The sequence below is a fragment of the Ursus americanus genome, chromosome 11 (genome assembly GCF_024610735.1).
Source record: "Ursus americanus isolate L20-20 chromosome 11, mUrsAme1.1.p, whole genome shotgun sequence".
NCBI lineage: Eukaryota > Metazoa > Chordata > Mammalia > Carnivora > Ursidae > Ursus > Ursus americanus.
In genome coordinates, this window is record NC_142137.1 from 10,827,753 (window position 1) to 10,853,980 (window position 26,228).

A 26,228-nucleotide genomic window follows, 5' to 3' on the forward strand; every position below is an offset into this window, starting at 1 on the left:
TATTGACCATATTGGTTAAAGAGTTCCCCTTGTTTACATTACCCGTAGTTGTCCCAAAGCCAAGATATCGACATGGAAATATTATACCCATAATTTCACCAAAACCGTATATTTTTATATCATAATTATAAAATGCTTTAAAGGGACACCTGGGTGGCTCAGTCAGTTAAATGTCTGCCTTTGGTTCAGGTCATGATCCCAGGGTCCTGGGATCAAGCCCTGCATGGGCTTCCTGCTTCTCCGTTTCCCTCTGCCTCTCCCTCTGTTTGTGTTTTCTCTCAAATAAATAAAATACTAAAAAAATAAAATAAAATGCTTTAAAATACATGTTTGGTGACATTACTTTACTCTCAATTCTATTAAGCAGCTTAAAACTCAGCTGAATTATACTTCATTGAGGACACAGTCATTTACTTTATTTTAATACAAAGTGATTTCCCCATGAATTTTCATAAATACCTATTTTTATTAAAAATTATAATTATATGTGCAACTTGAGACATGATCATAGGTTTTGGTTACTTATTAGTTTTGGTCCCTAAGGATTCAAACTCATAATTGAATCATCTTTTCCACTATTGACTTTCTTTACTGTTTGACAAGTTCACCATAACCAAAATGACCCATTACACTGGCTTATGCATCTACTTTGGTATGAATGGCAGCCCTCATCTACATAGTGCCCCTCCCCCTTGCTCCATTTCATTTTTCCTTTCCTAGCCATGGTGGCAGAATGTTTTTTTTTTTTTAAAGATTTTATTTATTTACTCGACAGAGATAGAGACAGCCAGCGAGAGAGGGAACACAAGCAGGGGGAGGGAGAGGGAGAAGCAGGCTCATAGTGGAGGAGTCTGACCTGGGGCTCGATCCTGGAACGCCGGGATCATGCCCTGAGCCGAAGGCAGATGCTTAACCGTTGTGCCACCCAGGCGCCCCCAGAATGTTTTTTGATGTCAATTATAGCAACTCCATGGGAAGTGCATTCTCTTTTCCCACTCCCCTTTCACCCCTCTCGCACTTCTTACATGGACAGCTTTAGTTTTCATCTGACTACACTGCCATTAGGCATACTCTCTCTCAGCGCCTTCACTGTTACCGCCCTCTCTACGGTTTCCTTAATGGAACGGCAGAACTCTGCCTTTCTTGCTCAGTCACATGCAGAAGCAGCTGAGGTGTCACGCCATGAAGATGACATGCAACTGCTTATGTGGAAATCTGACAAAGTACCCAGGCATAAAGAAAATGTGTGAGCAGTTATTAAACACACAGGATAGCACCAACTTGTGGCAATCTCCTAATATTAAGGGGGAGTCAGGTGAACCAGGGTCATACCCTAGCTTGGACTTCTTTCCTGGTATGACTCTAGACAAATCACTTAAGCTTTCTGAGATTCAATTCCTTACCTATAAGTAGGACTAATATTTCCTTCCTCTAAAACCTGTTGTTAAAAGAGATATCTCAGTACCTGACATAGTTACATGAAGGGGAGTAGACTTTCTGAATAAAATTATATTCTTCATCCAGACAAAACTACTCCCAAATGAGCACAATTAATTATTGTGTTTGAAATGGAAAAAATAATGAGTCGTAGCATGACCCATTCAAGGGTCCTTGTAAAAACAGCTATGATTGAAGTCATCGGATAGCTGCTTATTTGTCATGTCAAGACTTTTCCAAATAGGAGTAATATTTTCATCTGAAGAGTGACTGCACATTTAAAACACACAATCAGAAAACCAGTGCCTGCCTGCAAATTATCTAGCATTAATTTGTCCTTTTTGCGGTGAAAAAGATATTCCAACCTCCCTGCCCTCCCCCCTGTGGTGGATGCAGCAGCCTGACTCCCCAGCTTCATCCCCACTCCTTGCAGCATAACTTTGTGCAGGCCAAAGGCTACAGCAAGACTCCTTTACAGCTTAGCTTCTGAACACAATCGAGCTTTCACTCAAGAGAGGAGCTGTGGTGACACGTGAAAGGGAGATATCAGTGTCATGAGGCAGAGGCCACACTTCAGCTGCTTCTGCTATTTCTGCTGACAAGTGTCTTTGTGGAGGTTTTTGGTACCAGCCACAGCAGAGGTCTGAAATGCCCATGCTCTAAATCCATGGGTGTCAAATGGCGGGGACTATGGCGATCACTTGCCTGGCTCGGAGCGCACAGAGGAGTGTTGTCTTGGAAGCAGCAGCTGTGGTGGCCTTTCATGAACCTCTGTGTCAAAATCATGGCAGAGGCACCAGTTCTTCGGCAGACCCTTTATGGGTATTCTGGGAGTTGTTTCTCGAAGCTCAGTGTAAAGTCTGCTCCCCTAACACTTCCAATTAGTTTGTAATTGAACCCTGACTAATATTCCACTGAAAGTCAAAAATCATACTACAATACTTTATCCCTAAAGATTTTGTAAATGCTTGAATATATTAGAAATTGTATAGCCAATCTTTTTTATTTTCATACAGACGCAGTTGGCTTTATTTTGATTGGCAAATATTATGTTCAGAATAATGCTTTCCATTTTGCATGTTTCTCTTTCAATAATAAATATTAAGAGATATTCCATGGATAGTAAATAATTGGAAGAAAGAATTTTCCCTATAAAAAAAATCTTATTTACTTTTCACAGTGATTGTTTCTATATTCCTTCAAGTGTAACCAGTATATATATATATGTATGTATATATGTATATGTATATACACACACATTGGAAATAAATACTGCATGTATCTATGCATACACATTTCTTGCATTTATATCATTGATGTCAAAATTTAAAAGGAAAGTTAAAAGAGGCTGAAAGAGGGTGCCTGGGTGGCTCAGTTGGTTAAGTGTGTGCCTTTGGCTCAAGTCATGATCCCAGGATCCTGGGATCGAACCCCACATTGGGCTCCCTGCTCAGCGGGGAGCCTACTTCTCCCTCTGCCTCTGCCCCACCCCCTGCTTGTGCACACGTTCTCTCTCAATCTCTCTGTCAAATAAATAAATAAATATCTTTAAAAAAGGGGGGCAAAAAGAGAGAAAAGTAAATATTATAAAATGCCTATATTAAAAGGGGGTAGCCAAGAGGCAGTTTATCGTGAGTCTGAAAAATTGAGTTTCAATTTCAGCTCCTCTTTGTACTCTCTGTTTTAATTAGTTAAAATAAGTCAAATAACCTCTCTGAGCTTATACATATCTCAAAGGATTGTTGTTAGAATAAATGAGATGAGAAATGTAAAGTGCGCAGCATAGAATGGGAACTTATTAAATGATTGAGTAATAGATAGTTATAAAGATATACTTTGTCTCAGTTTCGGCTGGGACTCAAAATGCTGAGAAAAACAGCAATATGGGTACAAGTATCTCTACATCCCACCCAGAGGGACACAGCCTGTCAGGCACTATGAAATGATTTCTCCCAACCTTAATCGCTGTTTTTCTCCCAGGATATATAAGGAAGAGGCAAAAGATTCATGGGGAGCTTAGTGTTCCTGGAGATTGTGGTAAATATCATCAACCGTAAAGCAGTCTATTCTTTCCTTCCATAGAGACAGAGCTGTAGCTGGGCTTGTGGCTGGAGCGTGTTTCTCAGGCTCTCACGTAAGTTGGTATGGCCAATGGAATGGGAGCAGAAGAGATGTGCGCCGCCTCTAGGCCAGGACCTTCAAGAGAGCGGATGTGTCTCGCTATGTGCCCCTCCTTTCTCAGTCTGAACACAGATGATGATGAGACTGCAGGAACTCATGTAGCTGAAGATGGAAAAAGTCCCTGAATGACTACCTGAAGAGAGCCAGCCACTTACTTAAACCCCACCCAGGACTATTATGGGAGAGCTAGGTAAACTTTTTAAGCTACTGAAAGTTGGTGTTGCAGTTGTTATGATTTTCTAGACTACCTAACTCACACAGAGAGTCTAAATTATCTTGGAAAGAGTCGCTATAGTAGTAAAGGCATTTCCCCCTTGCAGTTACTCATGAACGAGGTGAGGGGAACGTACACCATCTCGAGCCAAAATAGGGGCTGTGTGAAACAAATCATTTGGAATGCTTGCTTTATGTTCCCTGGAATCTGGGCACATGGAGACACTGGTAACTCTCTAAAACCTAGGGCAGACTAGATGGTAACAGAGGAAAGGCGCCAGGAGAAAGGAGAGAGAAATATGTTAAGTTTCCCAGAAACGAAGGTGCACTCTGCCAAAGGGGAGCAGCCTGCAGCCATCTTGATCGGGAATCATACCAAAAAGGGATGAAGAGGCGGACAGACCCAGCACTGGGCAGCCCGCTGGCAGCACACAGGCTTCAGAGGCAGTGGTCAGCTAGATGCCGTGTCTCCTGCCTCACCAGAACTGCGGTTAGAGGACTGTATCAGGAGGATCAGAGGCATTCACAAAGGCTCAGAGAGGAAAAGCAGTTGCCTATCTGTTGCCCACAGGGCCCTGAGGCCATGTGCTAACTGTACAAGTCAGGTGGTATCTGAGAGTTTCTCTCCCTGGCACTTCCCCCTTCTCCACTGTGTTGGAAGGGACAACAGCATCCATGGGGCGGGGAGGGTTGAAGAATTTAGACACCAAGTGTGCTTTCCTTGCTCTTTGCAGAATGCACAGCTGAGGCAGGCCCCAGCTGGGGAGAGATAATTTAGATTGTATAATAGATTAAACTGTAATGTTAGATTTGATGAGATTTTTAAATTTTTGAAATGAGATTGTTATTCTTTCTGAAAGAGACCAGAAAACCTTTGGGAACCGCTTGAGATTTCATCAGGGGTGGGAAAGATCAATTCCAAAGAACACTATTGGAAGGACGTAGTGTGGAGGACGATGGCTGCTCTCAACAATCATACAGTTGTGTCCAACAAGTTCAATAAACTGATTAAGCAGCTTTTGTCATTGGTTACAGAAAAAATAATTGTCATTTCAAACTCCAACTGCCTGTGCTCACTTTTGGCTCTAAAGGAGTGGCACAAAAATTTTCCTGAGGTGGGTTACCTACCCATGTCAGAAATGTTTGGCAAACATTGTTAACAAAACGTCTTTCTTATGATACAAAGACAAGGTCCTTAGCCTTCAACTAGAGAATCCACAAGTAAGGTATATATTTAAAATTTGTAGTAGCCACATTAATTGGGTCAAATTGTCTTAAGAATATATTTTATTTTACAGAATAATATCAAAAATACTATTATTTCAACATGTAGCCAATGTAGAAATTGTTTATGAGCCCTTTCACATTTTTTAATACTAAGTCTTCAAGATTTGGTATGTATTTTGCATTTACAGCAATCTCAATTTGAACTAGCCACATTTCAAGTGCTCGGTAGCTATTATATTAGAACAGCACAGACTGGAGTTAATTTTGTTTCTTTTTTTTTTTAGAGAGTGTGGGGCAGGGGTAAGGGGGAGAGAAAGTCTTAAGCAGGCTCCTGCCCAGCACAGAGTCCAGTGTGGGGCCCCTCTCACAACGCTGAGATCATGACCTGAGCTGAAATTAAGAGTCAGATGCTCAACTGACTGAACCACCCAGTTGACCTGGAGTTAATTATCTTTAAATCTGCCTAAGAAATGAGCAGAAATACTGTATGACAAAGAAAGTAGAAAAGAGAGAGGGGAAGGAGAAAGAGCAGAAAAATGTTGGCCAAGGAGGAATTCTGAGAATGTGGAGAGAACAAATAATGTGTCAAAGCAGAAGGGTTCAGACCAGTGTCTGGTCCATAAAAAGTGCCCCATAAATGCCTGCCCATGTTACCTGAAACCTCCTTTCACCCTGACATTGATTGATCGATTGATCAATTAAGATAGATAGATAGATAGATAGATAGATAGATAGATAGATAGATAGATAGATGATAGAGAGATAGAGAGATAGATTTACCATGTTACCATTTTACATCCAGCCCATCTTTTTCTACCTTTGCTCAAAGGTCTTTATCTAGGCATACCAGACCCATCATATGTCTGAGAACTTATTGTCTGCTAATGCTGGTAAAGAAAATAAATACATTTGGTTTGATGTAACTTTTGATTAAGGAACCCATGCTGTTTTTCCGTGATACTTATTTTTCGTCTAAAGGCTTACACCTTTATAGTGACCAAATACACTAACGTCATTCAAAATACTTTATACTAGTATCCTAGGAGAGAATATACTTAAAATTGTAAGCCTCATTGCTACTGTAATTTGATTCCTATGTTAGATAAAGTGTCTTAAATGTGTAAGTATAAACTTGATGTGTAGATGAAACATTGACCATGCACTATTGCAGCACTCTGGAAAACCCTTTGCCACAGCTATAGTCAAATTTCTGTTCTTGAAAATATAATAGGGATTCATAGGTATTGTGTTAAATGAATATATAACGTGTTGTGTGCCCATAACTACTGTAACGAATTGCCACAAACTTGGTGGCTTAAGACAAAAGAAATTTATTGTCTCACAGTTCTGGAGTCTGGAAGTCTAAGATGAGTATCAATGAGTAAAACTCAAGGTGTTGGCAGAGCTGCGCTTCTTCCAGAGGCTCTGGGAAGAATCGCTTTCTTGTCTTTTCCAGCTTTGGGTTGCTGCCAGCATTCCTTGACTTGTGACCACATCACTCTAGTCTCTGCCTCTGTGGTCACATTACCTCCCCCTCTTCTGGCTGTGCTTTGTCTTGTTCTTATGTCTATGCGAAATCTCCCTATGCCTCTCTCTTATAAAGACACGTATGATTGCATTAAGAGTCCACACGGATAATCCAGGAAAATCTCTCCGTATTAGTTTCCTAGGGCCGCAGTAGCAAAATACCACAATCTGAGTTATTTAAACAACAGAAATTTATTGTCTCTCAGTTCAAGAGGCTACAAGTCTGAGATCAAGGTTCAGAAGGTTTTATTCATTCTGAGGGCTGTGTGGGAGAATCCATCCCATGCCTGTATCCCCAGCTTCTGGGGGTTTACTAGCAATCTTTGGCATTCATTGGCTTGTGGTTACATCACCTTGATCTCTGCCTTCATCTTCTCATGATGTTCCCCTTTAATGTGTGTCTGTCTCGAACTTTCCCCTTTTATAAGGACACTGGTCATATCATATTAGGGGCTTACCCTACTCCAGTATGACCTCATTTTAACTAATAACATCTGCAACAATCCTATTTCCAAATAAGGTCACATTCTAAGATACTGGGATTAACACTTCAACATCCGAATTTTGATGTGACACAATCCCATGTAACACTGATATTCTTAAGATCCGTAATCTCATCTGTAAATATCCTTTTTTCAAATAGGTAACACTCACAGGTTTCAGGATTAGGATCTGATATCTTTGTGTGCCCATTATTCTGCCTACTCCAAATAAGCATGGACATTTCTTGAGCAAATTTTAAAAAGAAGGAGGAGAAAAAGGAAGACAGAGGAGAAAGAGAGTCTGAGTTTTAACAAATTCTTTACCAAGCACTGATTCTCTCCTAAGCACATAATTCACCAAACTATCTCAAGTATTTGCCTCCACTACTTGCCTTAATGAAGCACAATATTAGATGCCTCACACTATACGTGGAGCCATGACCACTGTAACGGGGTCAGTTTTCAAGCAAGAGAATCCCACTCAAACCTGATGCTGATCCTGACTCAATTCTGATTATTTCTGAGAGCTTAGATCTGGGCCAGGCTCTAAAAAGTTTGACAAGGGTTTCATTTCTTTACATCTACCACTTTTTTGTCAGAGGGAATCGGGGGGAAGAGAGTGCCCCTTCATTTTTCCTTCTGATTCCAGGTGTCCTGGGATGACCCCTGCTTTGTGGCTAGCACCCTTATTTCACAAACCAGCTTCTGGGAGAAACCTCTAAGTTCTTGGAATATCCTGCCTGAGAAGAGTGTATTTGTTCACCTAGGGCCTTCAGCCTTGTGAGATAGTTTGTGCTCACAATGTGACTTACTGTGAATACCTCTTTCTGTTTACCTGGGATCTTGGGCCATGCTGTATCATTTTGACCTCTGGAGGGGCTACAGCCTGAGTAGCCGAGATCAGTCATGTGGCTGCTCTGTGCCTGCATAACTAATCTGCAATAAAAACTCTGGACACAAGGTTTAGGTGAGCTTTCCTCATTGAAAATAATTAGCACACATCACACATTGTTGTTGGGAGGTTTAAGAGCTGTCCATGTGACCCCACTGGGAGGGAGCAACTGGAAGCTCATTCCTGGTTTCTCCTGGACTCCAAACTATGCACCTTTTTTCTCTGTTGATTTTTTAACTGTATCCTTTCTCTGTAATAAACCATAACCACGAGTCTAACAGTTTTTCTGAGTTCTGTGGGTATTTCTAGCAACTCACCAAGCCTGAAGATGGCCTTGGAGACCCTTGACATGTTATTACAAACTGTTTACCATAGTCATACCTTATACCTTAATATTGCAGGGAATACCTTATTTATTTTTTTGCATCAGCCTCTAAGAATGGAAGATGCTCACCAAAGTTAGTTAACTTGTACAGACTCACACAGCAAATGGTAGAGCTACAAAGCAAGCTGAGGCTAGACTGACTCCAAAGAAATGCTCTCAATCACTGTGTTTTATACTCGCATGGACTGAATGATGTGATGACCTAACTTTAATAAAATATACATTCACTTAGATGATCTAAGAATGTTTTCCAATATAAAATAACAATTTCAAGGTAAGTTCAGGGGTTTAAGAAGTAGCATGTTAGCCATTCAAGTTATATAATAAGAGATAAATAAGTGCCCTTTTGATAAGATCCAAATGAGAACTGCATCCTTCTTTGTCTTTTCCCTCTGCCTACGAGACTCTAAGAGATCCTCAAGGAAGGCTCTGGGAGGATTTTTATTTCTACAGTCATAATTGAGTCTGCTGTTCCATATGTATCTTTCTGCCTTATGTTATCTCCTGTTTTCATGGGCTTGCATGAATTTACTGGATGGTTATATATGGTTTATAGAAAGTTGAAGGTATTCATGGATTTAACATTGGTGCAAAGAATCACAAAGTTTGGCCTCTAATTTCTTATAACCATTTCATTGTCTCCATTTTGTTTCATTTCCATGGGTAGGGTTTTAGTAACTCCATTTTTTCTCACTACATAATTCAGTAACTTTAATAAACTCATCTACTGACTGAGCACCATGTTAAAAATCCATGCACAATTTCTTCAGAGCAGCACTTTATTATCAGTTTTACTGTAATGCAATATTAATATAAAATGATGACACTTGGACTGTGGAGGCAGTATTGTGCATTTACAATAATATTTATACAAATAATTAAAGTTTCATTTTATTGGATAGGGCATGTCTATACAAGGGGATCTTTTTCACAAATTAACTGAAAAAAAATTAAAAGACCATATTGGCCATCACGGACTCTATCTGGATTTTCTCTGATTGGACTGCAGGAAAATCTAGTTTCAAATATTGCATCTGTCATCTGTACTTCATATCAAGGAATTAATCAAACTGACGGTGGAGAGAGTTTTTTGAATGTTCATTATTTCAGCTATTAATTTTTAAAAGCAGCAAATGTTGCAAGTCAATAGCATCCATAAAAATTGATTTATTGTGCAATTTCCTTCATACTCCTGGAAGCCAAGAGCAGATTCTGTGTATCTAATGCTTTCTATTTCTAAGCCACTCTCTTCACATCCATTTTTTTAAGATAAATTATTTAGATGAAAGAAATGTAATCCTGTTTGAATTCCACTGATTTGAATTCATAGGAACTGACCACATCAAGGAAATGTGAAATTTAGCATGAAAAAGAACTACACACAGAAGCAATTACATTGTGAAAAATCACAGAAATGTAATTTATATTAAAAAGTGCAAAAGATTCTTGATCAATCACATTACTTCTGTGATATAGGTAGCCTCACACTATGTTCTGATAGAGTCTGGGACAGCAGGGACCCCTGATGTCATTTATACCGCCAATGTCTCAATTAAGACAGATCATTTCCTTTAGACACAGAACTCACATGCCATCCTGGAATTGTTTACCATTAAATATATTTGCACTTCAATTTCAGAACTGAATCTAGAGTTGGTCAATCTGTGTTTAAATTCTGATCCAGGTTCTGCTCAATAATTATAGCTATGTTTTCTTGGACAACACTTAATCCTCAGAGTTGCAGTTATCTTCTCTGTGATACATAGATTACAAAGTATATGCAATAGGTTTTTCTAAAGAATTAAGCAAGAACGATAAGATAATATTTGTAAAAGCATTTATCACAGTACTGTTCATTAAATGTGATTATTCTTCTATCCAGCAATGTCCAGGTCTCAAATAATATAAATGAATTATGAAAAATAAGTATTCCGTAAAATGCCATTTCTACTAACTGGTATTATTTCCTCTTTAACCAACAATGAATATTATGCTAGTAGCTCTGAAATCCAAAGGAAAATTCATGGCTCTAAATAGTCCTTTGTGGTACAAACTGGTGATATAAAACCTTGATACCAATCAAACCTAGGGTCCCTTCTGCTCCTCCCATATGTTTCCTGCCCCTTACTACAAAGAATGTTATTCTCCATACTTACAATCCCTTCTCCCCAGGGCCTGCAAATCGAAATGATAGCAATTCCACCCAATACCACTTATGATTTTCAAAACTAAAGAGACAAGAGTGGGCTATGTGTGGGAATTGAGCGTCAGGGACAGACCTGGTGAGATCCTGTCATATTGTGTCTGGAGAGAGCTTCCATGTCCAGCTGGCTCTACTCTGCTAAGAGAGACAAAAGAATAAACTGGTTTTAAACAAAGGCAGAACTCCAAACCTCTCCAGACACCTCCTGCTGCTTACAACTCCATCTTTATCATGTAGGAAATGTCAGTTACTATCCAGGCAAGGAAAAGCCAATATATCTTAAGTATTTTTTTCATGTATTGTAGTTACCAAAAACATTATATCTACTTCTATAAGGATGATCAAGCAGAGAAAAAGAACTGGCATATTTTTTTAAAAATAGGTTGTTCAAAAGAGGGAAATCATTTGAGCATTCAGAACATATGTTCACCAGTGTATCACAATTATTACAGAAAATTAGAGATAATTTTTTAAAACTAATAGAGATTCTAAATGAGGCTCAAGAAAATTTTACAGTCACAAAAGATGTTGATATAGTGTTACAGTTTTGGAAATTTAAAACAATATTTGCTGAACTAAAAAAAAAATTAATTGTTCCTAAGGAGAGCATTTTCAATATCCATAAAACAAAATTAGTACATTAGAAGACTAGAACTCAAAGACAAATAATGATAGAATGGGATTAGAGAACTATGATCAATGAAGGATACATTTATATGATCCAATATATGTATAATTTGAATTTTAGAAGGAAGCAATAGAATTTATAGGAGAAAAGCAATAATAAAATAAATAATATAATAAATTTTCTGAGCTGACCAAAGACCTATGTATTAGTTTTCTATTACTTCTAAAATAAAATACCACAAACTTAGTGGCTTAAAACAACACAAATTCATTATCTTACAACTCAGTATGTTAGAAGTCTGACACGGGTCTTACTGGGATAAATCAAAGTGTCAGCAGGTTTGCATTTCTTTCTAGAGACTCTAGAAGAGATTCTGTTTCCTTGACTTCTCCCACTTCTAGAGGCCACCCACATTCCTTGGCTCATGGTCCCTTCCTTCACCTTCAAAGCTAGCAACTATACATCTCTTGGGCCCAGCTTCACTTGTGATATTTTTCTGACCATGACTGGGAAAATTTCTCCACTATTAAGGCTCCTTGTGATTAGATTGGACATCCTCAGAAAATCCAAGATAATCTCCCCATCTCAAGGTTCTTAATTTAATCTCAGATCAAAGTCCCTTTTGCCATGAGAGGTATCATATTCACAGGCTTCAGGAGTTAAGATGTGAACATTTTTGGAGGGCCATTATTCTGCCAACCACAACCTATGTATCCATAAGGAAAGAGTTCACTGAGTGCAGGGCAGAACTAATGAAAAGACACTCACGCTTACAGTTAATGTAAATTACAAGGACAAAGAGAACATTTAACAAGCATCCGATTTTAGAGCCTGGTTATCAGAAAAGGGAAGAATAACGTTAGCATAAAACCCGTGAAACACTATGATCCAGAAAACTGTCTTAGATTGGTTATGGTGAATAATATAAGATACTGTTTCAATGCTCCATATCTCAGTGGCTTAATACAGTGAAATTACTTTTTGCTTATGTAAAACCCAGCAGGCGTTTCTGAGCAAGTGGTTTTCCTTGTACTCATTCAGAGAATCCAAGTCTTTGGGGTTCCACCTTCTTCCAGGTCTTCAGAGACCTCTCCTTTCAGTCAGTAGATAGGAGAGAGAATGGAGAAGCTTGTAAGGGTTTTATGGGACAAACATAAAATGTGACATCTGTTGCTTCCACCTAATGTCCCATTACTCACATAGCCATGGTTAACTTCCCAGAAAGCTTGTAAAACAATGCCCAGGAGGAACCAAAGTGGGTTTTGATAAAACACAGCTCTGTCGGTGACAGGTGGTACAACTCGCTTTTTTAGGATAAAAGACTGATTCCCCATAATTCTATTTACTGCCCAATTAACATTCATTTGACTCAAACACACACACACACACACACACACACACACACACACACACGTTTTTAGATATGCAAAAAATTATTTGTCATACTTCATGAAATTTTCCTAAAAAATTACCTAAGGAATCGAATAGATGAAAATCAGAATACACAACTTATAATCAGAAATCACATATATGAATTTTTTTTAAACACTCAAAAATTTCTCCAGAGTAGGAATTGATAACAAAACATGAACTACTTGGTAATTACCAAGTGACCTGTCATAGACTGTGAACATCTTCAGGGAGTCATTATTCTGTGAGGGGGTCTGTGTGAAAATCTGATTCTATTTCTTAATAGCTGTGTGAACCTAGGCATGTCATTTAGCCTCCAAGTACCTTTCTCCTTCAAGTAAAAAGGAAATACTGTTAATTCCTATTTATAAGATTGCTGTAAGGAGTAAATTAGGTAAATCATGTAAATAATGATAGCAAACATTAATAAAGCACAGTCTAAGTATTAGGCACTTTCCATATATTTTCTAAGTACTTGGTACATTGTCTTATTTTTATTAACTAACATATCAAAGATAAAGTAAATGTGAAAATTACAGAGTATGTAAAAATCAAGTATAATAAGAAAATACAGTCATAAGGGAATAACTAAATAATATATTTATAAATTATATCTTAAAATATGTTAATTAATACACTAATTTTTCTCTTCAGAAATACCTATTCTAGTATTTAACCAATGAGCTGAACTTCTAGAGTCAATAACTGTTCTTTCCATTTGTAGAAATTATGTAGGGCTATTTTATAAATTCACCTTTATTTATTTATTTATTTATTTATTTATTTATTTATTTATTTATTTATTTATTTGACAGAGATAGAGACAGCCAATGAGAGAGGGAACACAGGCAGGGGGAGTGGGAGAGGAAGAAGCAGGCTCCCAGTGGAGGAGCTGATGTGGGGCTGGATCCCAGGACTCTGGGATCACGCCCTGAGCTGAAGGCAGATGCTTAACTACTGAGCCACCCAGGCACCCCTCACCTTAAATTTTTTAATAGTGTCCTGGTTTTCATAATAGTTTCAATTCTTCTTTTATTTTTCTAATCTTATCATAATTGTTTTCTAGTCTCTTCTGCATTTTCTGTAATCTGAAGTTTGCCCTGTGCTAATTATACTGTTGGTGGCATCTGCTGATTCCACCTCATAATTTGTTTCTAATATAATTTGCATTTCTCTGTGAGCTCATGATCTTTAGATCTTTACTTTGATGTTTTTTATTTGCTTTTCTTGTGGGCCCTGAGGTGTGAAAGAATGCTTCAGAGCAGTGCTGAGCTCGTGCCGACTCTCTGAGTGTCTGGTGGTTCTGTACTGGCATAAAATTTTAATTTCTTTACTTGCAGCCAAATTACAAAAGTGTCCTACCTTTAGGTCTTGAAGCTGAGCTTGGTGAGGCTGAGGTTTTGACTTTTTTTCATTTTGCCCAAGGCTGTAGATACAGGCAAACTTCCTCATCCCTTCTTTGGCTTCTGAACAGAAGGGAACCTCTTAAACGCTCCTGACTTATACAGGTGTATTGGTTTTGGATTCCTGTCTCTCTTCCTATCGGACTGAGGCCACTTATTCTAATTCTGTGGGTCAATAGGACCCAGCCCCCAGCTTCTTGGGCATCTATTATAGTTAAAAGTGCTGGAGTGGCCAGGTAATCTGTTCTCAGACTTACTACATCGACTTTGCCTTTTCTTATTCATGGAACCAGAGATGTTCCTTCCCTCTTTCTTTGTTTTCTTAACGAAATGGTGTTTTTTTAAAAGACCTGGTATTTTTTTAAAGTTACGTTTTATTTACCATTTAAAAAGTATTTATAGCAGAGGGAACAGGAGAGGGATCATTTTAACTTGTCATGTTTAGGTTTATAACCCCTACATTAGAATGAGGTAGTTTGACAATGAGAGCAAATTAAGAAAAAGGGCACTCTTATTTAATAATTTAAATTATTAGTAATAATTTATTTAATGTTTAATTAAATTAAATTTAATAATTTAATGTTTAAAAGGTACAGTAAATTGTGGAAGAGATACAGTGGAGGATCTTAGTCCTTATGGAGCTAATATGCTAACAAAATGAAAAAAAAAATGCCAAATAAAATATAACAACTGAAGCCAGTAGGGTATTAAATAAATAAAGCACTATAGACACTTGGATTTAGTCCTGAAATTTAAAGACATTAAGATATATCTTAATGACATTAAAATAATCAACTTATTGGTTGATAATATGATCATATTATAATCTTCTCAAATGATGAGACTTTTAATACATGTCTGATGAAAATTCAAAGTATGCTAAGGCTTGATAGTTATTTAACATAAAACAAGTTTCACTAAGAACCAATAGTTTCTGTCATTTTAAAAACTGAGGTATTACCTGTGAAATAACACAACAAGTATATCTGTGATGTGGTTTTCAACATTATTCAGGAAAATTCCAGTCATGCAGTTAGAGCAGAAAAATAATATATCAGTTTTAGGAATTAATGTAAAATATCCTTATTTATAAATAATTGCCTAATTGAAAAATGATTTAGTTGAAAAAAGTTTTGAAACACAGAAAATCTTAGTAAGCTGGCTATTAAAATATAATTTTAGAATATAAACTGGACAAAACTATCCCGATTACGTTAACATTTTATAACTTTCCATGGGCTTGAGAGAAGACAACTCTACCAAGGAAGAAAAGAGAGATGACTTGAGTTAGTAAAGTGACGTCCATCTGCCTTGACAAGAAGTCTCAATATTTAAAGATGTCAATTCTCTCAATTAACTTATAAATTGTGTGGGAAGTCATCCTTCTGATGAATTTTGGAGAGAACTTGACAAAAATAATTATTAAGCTAATTTGTAAGACTGAATGGATAAGAATGGCCAATAATGAAAAACCAGCATAATGATAGTCATGGTGAGAAGATCTGGCTTTACAAAATATAAAAATGTATATAAACTTACAGTCATTAAAATGTTGTGTATCTGGAAGACAGAGAAATGGAATAGAACACTAATCTAGAAATGGACTCAAATCAAGATGTAGCATATGATAATGATAGCCTTTTAAACCAGCGGGGGGAGAAAAAATTAATAAATAGTATTTGATAGCTGAATAAGTTAGCATTCTATTATTTCACCAGACTATTTCCTAGAAGTGTTGAAGACAAATATATTTTTTAAATGACTACAGAATTTGGGGTGCCTGTTTGGTGCAGCCAGTTAAGCGTTCAACTCTGGGTTTTGTCTCAGGTCATGATTTCAGGGTGGTGAGATCAAGCCCTGTGTTGGGCTTTCCTCTCAGCACAGAGTCTGCTTGGGATTCTCTCTCCTTCTCCCTCTGCCCCTCCTGCTTTACTCTCTCTTCTAATAAATAAGTACATATTTTTAAATATTTACTACGAAATTTTAAGGGTAATGTGTAACTTTTTTTTGACATGCGTGACTTTTATATAAACGTTGACAGTGAGATAAAATTTACCTATTCTACCTTGCTCTCTCTCTCTCTCATGCATGCACACATACATGGGATGGAAAAATGGAGAGACTGAGTGACATAAAAATAAAACACTGTTCTAGGCTACAATATCTTTAAAAAATTTGACAACAAAATAGAACCAATATTTGTCATGAAAACATGTGTATATATATATGTATATATATGTTCATATACAAATACATATACATGTCAGCTAACAAAAACATATAATAAATTAAGCAAAGATAAAACGTGTGTATTAATCAGGATAGGTAGGCTAAGTCACATAGAGATAACAAATACCACACAAGCTGGTTGGCTTACAACCATAAAGGTTTACTTCATGTCCTTCACGAGGTAGCTACAGCCCTTCTCCACCTTGTCTTCCTGATGGGATCCGGCTAATGGAGCAAACTTCTTCTGGAATCTTTCTGCTGTTGTAGCAAGGAAAAGAGATTCTGAGCCATGATCTCACTGTTAAAGCTTCCATTTGGAAGTGACACGTATTATTTCCACTCATTTCATTAATCAAAGCAAGTCATATATACGGCCATCCCTACATTTCAGAGGATGAGAGTTTATAATCTGCCTATGCGGAGTTGTACCATACAGAAGGGTACCAAATATGGATGAACAGTAATTTAATCTGCCACTCCCACTGAGGGAGAAAACCCAATTCTCATCCAAGCACAACAATGAGCTTAAACTTCAAATCTCTGAGAGCTGCCACATTGTCCCTATACCACGTTTGAATAGGTTCCTCTTAAACTGGAAACTTGTAAACTAAATACAAATTGTATGTCCCGTGTCCTAGCATCCCCACATACACACACTGTTGGAGCAGGAATCGATCACCCCACAGTACAATTCTCATTGAGAAATGAGACAAAATGGAGAGACACAGCAGCCTGTGGTCTGCAGCAAAGCTGAAACCCCACGGGACAGATGTTGTAATTTCCCCTCGTTTGTGGATGAAGAATATTCCTTGTATAAACTTTCATCATCTTCCCTGGGAGTAGCTATGCATACAATTTTTCTCTGTACTCTTGTCTCTTTTCTCTGGGAATTTCTTCCTTTTCCCTTTTCCTCCTCGATTATTTCTGAAATGACAACAAATTACAGAGAACATTTTTTCTTTGTATTGTGATTATTGTTTAATTGTGGTAAGAACTCTTAACATGAGATCCTTCACTTTAGCAAAATTCAAGTGTACAGTCCATTATTGTTACTTATGGCTACAATGCTGCATAGCAGATCTCTAGTGCTTGCTCGTCTTACTTAACTGAAACTTTTTACCTGTTTTACTTGATTACAAATTCCTGATGTCTCTCTCCCCTGCACCAGGCCGTGGTAACCACTATTCCAGTCTTTGATTTTATTTATTTGACTATTTTAAATATCTCATATAAGTGAACTGGTTCAGTACGTGTCTTTCTGTCTCTGGCTTATAGTACTTAGTTGACATAATGTCCCTAAGGTCAATCCGTGTTGTCAGATATCATAAAATAGCCCCCCTTTTAACGACTGAAGAGTATTCCCTTGTATGGATATATCACATTTTCCTTATCCATTCCTCTGTTGATGGACATTTTTTTTCCACTTCTTAGCCATTGTAAATAGTGCTGAAAAGAACATGGGAGTGCAGATATCTCTTTGAGATTCTGATTTCAATTCCTTTATACCCAGAAGTGGGATTGCTGGATCACATGGTAGCTCTATTTTTTTTTTTTAAAGATTTTATTTATTTATTCGACAGAGATAGCCAGCGAGAGAGGGAACACAAGCAGGGGGAGTGGGAGAGGAAGAAGCAGGCTCACAGCAGAGGAGCCTGATGTGGGGCTCGATCCCATAATGCCGGGATCACGCCCTGAGCCGAAGGCAGATGCTTAACCGCTGTGCCACCCAGGCAGCCCGGTAGCTCTATTTTTAATTTGTTAAGGAACCGCTACTGTTTTCCATAGTAGTTACACTATCTTGCATTCCCACCAACACTGTGAGGGGGTTCCAGTTTCTCCACATCTCACCAATACTTGTCTTTAGGTTTTGTTTGTTTGTTTTTCTATAGGGTGTTTTTTTTGCTTTTTGGGTTTTTTGGGGGGGTTTGTTTTTGTTTTTGTTTCTGTTTTTTGATAATAGCTATCCTGGTAAGTGTGAGGCAATATCTTACTGTGGTTCTGATTTGAAGTTTCCTGATGTTTAGTGACAATGAGCATTTTTTCATATGCCAGTTGGCCATGGGTATGTCAAAGTTGATATACAAAGAAAACAATAATCACAATACAATTCAAATCCTAATAAACCTAACTGGGTTAGTAGTCCTTTTGTTATTGAACCGTATGAGTTACTTATATATTTCAGATATTAACCCCTTAACAAATATACGGTTTACAAATATTTTCTCCCATTCTGTGGGTTCTTTTCATTCTGTTGATTGATTCCTTTGTTGTGCAGTACATATTTTCCTTAAGCTTTCTCAATTATTAGGTGCCCTAGGATTATCTTAATTCTCAGTCATAGTCTCATTGAGGGCAGGTTGTTGGCAGTTTTGACCATTCAGTTCAAAAACATATTCGGCTTCTCGTTTATTTGCTTTCAATTAGCCTCATGTGCCAGAACTCATATTCACAGTGTTTTCAGGACTTGACTTTACACTTAATCATGGGGAGCGTGAATTTATCAGGCTGAGATTTGGGAAAGTTATCCCTCTAGTCTCTTCTACCTGAATATACTGGGTGGTAACAACAAATTTTGTTTTAATAATCTTGATTTGCACCTTGATATGAGGCTGAATTTAATTATCCTTCATCACTCAAAGGTTTTTCAGTTCTGTTTTTCCCTAGTTGATGATGAAAAGCAGTTGCATCTTCCAACACTGTGATATCAGTATTTCTAGACTCTTTTCTCTGTGGCAAGCAGGTAAATTCTTTGAAAAATTCATTTCCTTTTTAAAGTTTCTTGCTAAATGAACCAAATAGTAACTAAGACATGCTGGTACCATTCTGTTTCCAGGTTCTTCACCAAGTAACACACTCTTTTGCTTCAAAATCTGACTTCCAAGTTAGGAATGCTTCACCATTGCATGACACAGATCACCATCCATTAGCCTCTGATAATAATTTATTTGCTGACCATTTGCCAGTCCTGAATTGAATGCTACTTATCTTGTTGTTGTTGTTATTGCTCATTTGTGGTTCAGGTTTTTAAATTATTCATAAAAATCTAGGTTATGCTAAGAAAACAAGTCACCCCAAACTATCACTGACTCACAGCAATAAAAATTTAGTTCTCACTCACATTATGTGATCATTACGTGACAATGGTTGCTGCTCTCAGGAATAGCTTCTCCACCAGAACACTTCTCTCCAGGCACAGCTTTTCTTCAAGATATCAGTCTCATGGCAGAAGAAAAGAGAAAATGTAAAGGAAGAACTAATTCTTAAAATTTCTGCAGCCACACCTGAGTTCACTGGTGCTGCGATGCATCCTCCTCCAGGGGAGAAGCACCTTAGGAAGAAGCATGGAATATGGAGAAAATATAAACCAGCCTCCCAATATGGGCGAATCGCATGCAAATGCAAATGACCAAAACATGCAAATGAAAATGACCCAAAAAGACCCAAAAAATGATCCAAATATAACTCTGAAAATAATAAAGCCTTATTGCCACTTTCCCCCCAAAAGTTGGGAAATCGTTTTGAGAAATGGTAATACCCAGTATATAAAAGGTTGGGGGGGAAAAGGCACTATAACATCTTTCTGGGGAATTTATAATGAATAAATTCATATAATTCTCAGGGAGGCATTTGGACAACACTGAAGAATAGCCTTTAAAGTGGGCATACCCCTCGTGCCAAAGTTTCCCCTTTTCAGCGATTATCTAAAACAACTATGAGAAGATGCAAAAATATATGTTTGTATATAGAAAGTATTTCATGATAGGATAGTAACAGAAGCATTATTAATATTAATGAAAAATTGGAACATTTGCAATGTTTAATAATAAGATAATTAAATTAAAGTATGATTTATTATTAGAATGAACTATAATGTGGCCATTAAAATAATATTAAATTAATCCCTGGTAGGAATAGATGTGTTTGTTATATTGTTAAGTAAAACACCATATTATTCAACAGTATGCATTATGGAAATAGAAAATTATAAAGGCCCAAATACTTTGATTCAGTCTTGATTAAAATTATAGTTGAAACCATATGCCATAATTTTCAAATGGTGCTTAGTGGAAAATTTTGGCTTTAATAATCTGTTTACATTGTGAGTCTCTGAGAATGCAAAGCAGGGACTTGGCTATTACCCTTTGTTTAGAAAGATAAGGAAGAAGGTTAAAGAATATTTGCATTCCATTACCATAAATATTAAGTTAAATCTATACTTTTCTTGTATCTTGTCATCATAAAGTTGAGTTTCTTTCTGTTTACTAAAAAGGACGAAGGGCTTTGTGTAAAATTCATAGTTCCGCTTTAATAGTTTTTTTTTCCCCTCAAGAATTGTTGGCTCATAACCTTGAGACAACACACGTTTGTTCAATGAACCACAGTTGTAAGAATGTTTACTGTAGATGACTCCTGTTAACTTGAAGTTGTAAACCAGGTTTGTCCTAAGTGGTTGAATTTGCTCACCAACTTTATGGTAATTAAGTAGATATTATCTTATTGATTTTTATTTAACTAACCAGGGCATAAAACCTGTTAAGTATTTTATTAAGTCAGAAATGCATTTTAAAGCCCTCCTCCAAAAAGAAAAAAAAAAAAAGTTGGGGGGAGAAACGTAGTTAATTTTAAAATACAATGCAAACCTGAGGTGCCTGGGTGGTACAGTGGGTTAAGTGCTAGACTCTTGGTTTCAGCTCTGGTCATGATCTCATGGTTGTGAGATGGAGCCCCGCGTCTGGCTCCACGCTCAGGGGGAAGTCTGCTGGAGATTCTGTCTCCTTTTGCCCCTCCTGCTCGTGTTCTCTCTCCCTCTCTTAAATAAATAAAACTTTAAAAAAATAAAATAAAATACAACACAAATCTTATTCTACCACAGCATGAATGATTTAATTTATATGTTTACATGCATATTTGCATAAATAACCAATCTTCACTTAACAATAGATCACGAACATATTTCCATGTCAATCATATCCATTCTATCAGTTCTAATGGTAGAATGTTTTAAATTACATGCGGTAATTTAATTTTAACGTGTAACTGAGTTATTCTGAGCATATATGCCAATATATCAACACTGGCTATAGCTGAGTGTTAGAGTTTTTGTTTTCTTCTTTTTGCCTATTTATATTCTCTAAAGTTCCTGCCATGAATATGTGTTTTGTTGTTGTTGTTGATATGAGAAACTAAAACACACACACACACAAACAAAACCTTCTTACACTCGTGCTTTCACATCCAGATCAAATACCATTTCCTCCATTCATTAGGCTTTTCTCGGTGTCTCCAGTCATAGGAGAGGACTCTTCTTCAAACTCTTGTTTCTTTTGTTTTGTATCCTAGTTATACCTAACTTTTCCTTTTTTCAAGAAATTTGAGTTCATTAGTTCCTTGGCGACAGGCACTACATTTTGTTTTTCTTTATGACATGCACGACGTTTAGCACGGTCCAGCCCCATCGTGGCCCTTTTGAATCACGTCTCACAGGACTGAACGTGTACGGTCAGATCCTTGCCCAGGTCACCTCTAATTTGTATCAAGCGCTTTGCCCAGGACTCCCTGTACCTCCCTCTGGATAAGCAGGGCAGTGGCTTAGCTATTATTATAAAGCAAGCCATATCTCAAATAGCATAAATATTTTACTTGGAAATTAAAAAGCTTTGTCTTGTAAAAAGGTGATTTTTGAAACCTCCGTCCTGTAGTCATCTGAAAATGGAATTTAAATGGGAAGAGAATTTGTTTTTCAACTCTCAGTTGATTAAATTTTTCACTTTGCGATTGCTATCTTAAACCTTCCTTGGCATCAGTGAGGAAGAACTGGGGGCCTTGCAGCATCTGTGTTAGACTCTCCCACCTCTTTGTTTTGATCTCAAAACCTATCTGCCTCTCCAATATATATTTTTCTTTAACAAAAGCAGATCTGGCAAGTCTGCATGATATTATAAGAAACGGATTTTACGTGACTTTGCAGCTTAGAGACACCAAGTGCCGCCAAGAATATAAATGCCCCGCTCTCCTAGACATGTGTGTTCTCACCATCGTTTTGCTTAGGGTGATGTTCGAGCCCTTTGGCCCTTTGTGCCTGGCATGCAGTCCTCGTTATGGCTTGAACAGGGCTCAGCTTGACTTGCAGAATTTATGATGTCTGGAGACGGTTCTTCTTTTAAAAACTCTTTCATTGTCCTTATCTAAACATTCCGTTAAATGGCAATTTGAAATATTTTCCTTGGTTCTCAGTCGAAATAAGAAAAATATTTTAGGAAGAGTTTTCAAAATACTTAGAAGGGGCACTTAGTGGTGCGCACGTTTTGTATTTGTTTTTGTTTTTTTTCAAATACTTGAGTTACTTTGGGCGTCTTGTTAGTAAGATAACAATATCTCTAAAGCAAAAGCTAATGTTGTATAATAAGACCTTTTAAAAAGTATTTATGTATTTTAGATTTAGGCTTTTTGTACAGCCCTTGGGTGGGCATTTGAAGACACCAAAATACACCCACAGGGGGTTTGTAGATTAAGTCATAAGTGGTAAGCCTCCAACTGAGGCTTCGTGTTTATCATTATCATCTTGGTACAGAAAATATTCAGACTGGTAATGATTCCGGGCTACCTGCTGTGGGGAATTTCAGCCTCGATGTAACATTTAATAAAACATTATCACTAGACTTCAGTGAGACTATGTTGATAACTGCCGTTAGAAGATCCCAGAAGAGTAGGCTATTGAGGTAGAGGATGCAAACCCTAGAAATAATAAAATAAAAACAGGAGTCATAAAAGTAGAGATAAAATTTTACCCAAACTAATAAAAAACATTGTAAATGAAAAAAAAAGAAAAGAAAAAAAAAAAACACATAACAGCCTATCTAAAACCCAGGACTTAAATAGATAAAGGGAGTACATAAATTAAAGTCACACACGGCAAGCAAAGCAAGAAATGAATGGGAAAACGTATTAATAGCACAGAGCAAACCAAAGTTCAATAGCCAGGGGACTGAAATATTGGCTCAGCTGCATAATGGACTAGGTCCTTGGTCTTGGGAAGTTTAGCATGCTGTAACTTTTCATGGTGTCAAGTTTCCCACACTGGGGCCTCACTGACCCTGTATTCCATGGTTTTTACCAGCATCAGTCACCTTTACATGATGTACATTTTTGGGCTTTTTATTTGGATTTTGTACAAGTTCGGAGTAATTATTACACTGAGATCTTTGCCCTTAGATTATCCTGAAGTCTGCTGCAGTTGTTGGTTAGTGTAATTCAGAGTGCCAGCCCTAGCTCGTAAATCCTGTTGTGAAGAATCCTAACTGCCTGAGAAATGCTCCTCCAGGGGGGGTATTTCAGTGGGAAATTGTTTTGTGGTCTCAATTATGTGTTGGCATTGTTTAGGAATCTTATGCTAACAATTCAGTGCTTAATACTGTTTTTTAAAGGAAAGCTTCCTTCTCCTTGTTCAAATACATCCTCACTTAATTAACCTTGAGTGCTTCAAGTAAGACACGTATCTTTACAATTTTTATGTTCTGCTAACTATACAGTATTAGGTTGTTTCTAACACTAACAGTGATCCAAAGAGCTTGCTTAGGAAATGCATTAAGTCCTACGGGTCATCAAGATATCATTTAGAATATCATTTTTTCTAGTGGACTAAAAGCTGTGCTCTTGACCTTCAAGTCTAAATGTCTGCTGGAGACCTAACTGGCTAATGATGTCTCAAACAACAAACAATTATTGAATTAATGTATTATTTCTTTTAATTCCAAAGTTGACCATTAACTAAAAAGCCCATAAGTCAGCTAATATCTGTCTGCATTTTGTAAGCAGCTTGAATTTCTAAGTCATATTTTGTAGAATAAAAGCAAATACCTCTCCTTATACATTTAAGCGCTAATTACAACTTATAGTTTTAATAAAACAAAAAATAAACCTGCATAGTACCAGTGTAAACAGAAATAAGAATAATCAATTGTTCTTCCTGTATAATAGCTCTTCAGTAACTCTAGGCTACTGTTGACCTTTAGGCATAATTCTATCTGATGTGTTTCTCAAAGGGAGAATGTATTTCTTTCTCACATGTAGCCTTTATAAAAATTTTAGGCATTATTATTTTAAGAATATCTTTTAAAAGAATTTGTTTTTGTTGTTTTTTTTAGATAAGCCTGAGCTTGTCCATAGAACATATCACAATCTGTGCTAAGTTCCCCATATGAATTTTGAGGAGAGAATTTAACTCTCTGAGTGTAGTTGGCACTCTTACTACATTTTTTCTTGTTTATATAATGAATAAATGTTTGTTGAGATACTAACATGTGTATGAGCCTTTCCTAGACGATTTGATGATATCAAATGAGGAAGATGTAGATTTGGGGGTTAAGGTTCAAGATGAAATATCAATACTCTAAACTAAGTACAAATGAAAATTTAAGTAAAAGTAGAAAGACGTCATATTAAATAGAAGACATGAGCAAAGGCAAGATTTGTCTTGACGGATAGACATCATTTCAACAGATTCTAAAGCAAGCATGGGAGGGGTACACTCCAGACAGAACAGTTCAAGCAGTGAATAGGATGGGTAGATGATGAACAGATGATAGCTAATAACTAGCTACAAGTAGATTTAACAATATTTTGATTAATTTCGGTCATTTTGTATTTTATAATTTTTATAATCACCAGGTCATTTAAAAATATTTATAAAATATTTGCATACAACTTGTTCAAAGTCGCAAAGGTATGATTTGAACCCAGTCCTGAAAGACTCAAAATAGGGGCGCCTGGGTAGCGCAGTCGTTAAAGCGTCTGCCTTCGGCTCAGGGCGTGATCCCGGCGTTCCGGGATCGAGTCCCACATCGGGCTCCTCTGCTGGGAGTCTGCTTCTTCCTCTCTCACTCGCTTGCTGTGTTCCCTCTCTCGCTGGCTGTCTCTCTGTCACATAAATAAATAAAATCTTTAAAAAAAAAAAAAAAAAAGAAAGACTCAAAATAAAACATTACTTTTTTCATCATGCTGTCTCTTTCGGATCTCAATTTCTCTTTGACACTACTTATTTGATCATATCAAGTATTATTTTCCTAAATTAAAAATATGGAAACATAATAGGATCAAGCAATGTTGTTCTCTTTGTTGTCTTTTTAAATTACAGTGTTTACTCCTTTTCTTTCTTTCTTTCCATCTTTCTTTTTCTCCTCCATTTCTTCCTTCCTTCCTTCCTTCCTTCCTTCCTTCCTTCCTTCCTTCCTTCCTTCTTTCCTTCCTCCCCTCCTCCCTCCTTTTGCTTTTCTCCTCTTTTATTAAGCACCAAGTAGGTTTCAGGATCTGTATGCATGTAGAGGGAGAAGACGCTGGTAAAAGAAACATTGAATGATCTATAGCTTAGGAGGGAAAATTAAAACCACAAAAAAACCTTTAGCTTCCCTTAGAGTTCTTTTGCATATTTTCGCTAATCTGATGCTTAACCCTTTCTGGTTTAGTTTAATGTCTCTTTATTGTGTGATCCTCTTCTTGTCCTAATGCAATATATGTTTTATAAAAATAATTTCATCACAGTTCTTTGTGAGCCTACTTTGTTTCTGTCTTCTTTTGATATATTTTATTCTTCATTGGGATTGTGACTATTTTGGGCTTTCAGAAAAAAAAGAATATATCTGTCTTTTTTACGTACCAAAAAGTGCTATTTAAAATATCTGGTGGGAGATTATATTTTTCCTTGTTTTCATACCTTCTACTTCAGCAAACAGTTATCTTTTTAAAAATTTATTCAGAAATAAGCTAAATGTAGCAGTTTCCTCATATTGTTTTATTCATCTCCTGAGAAATAAAATTTTCAACCAAGAAGATAAAAAATATATACATGCTCTACTTTTTTCAGAATTAACCTTTGTCTTAGACTGGTTTTCCTGGAAATACGTTCTGAGAGGGAGAATTGCATACCAAAGGCTTATTGGGAAGTACTCTCTGGAGATACTCTTTTAAGCAAGTGAGGAAGGTAGAACTGCCTCTCTACAGTTTGACTGCAACTGA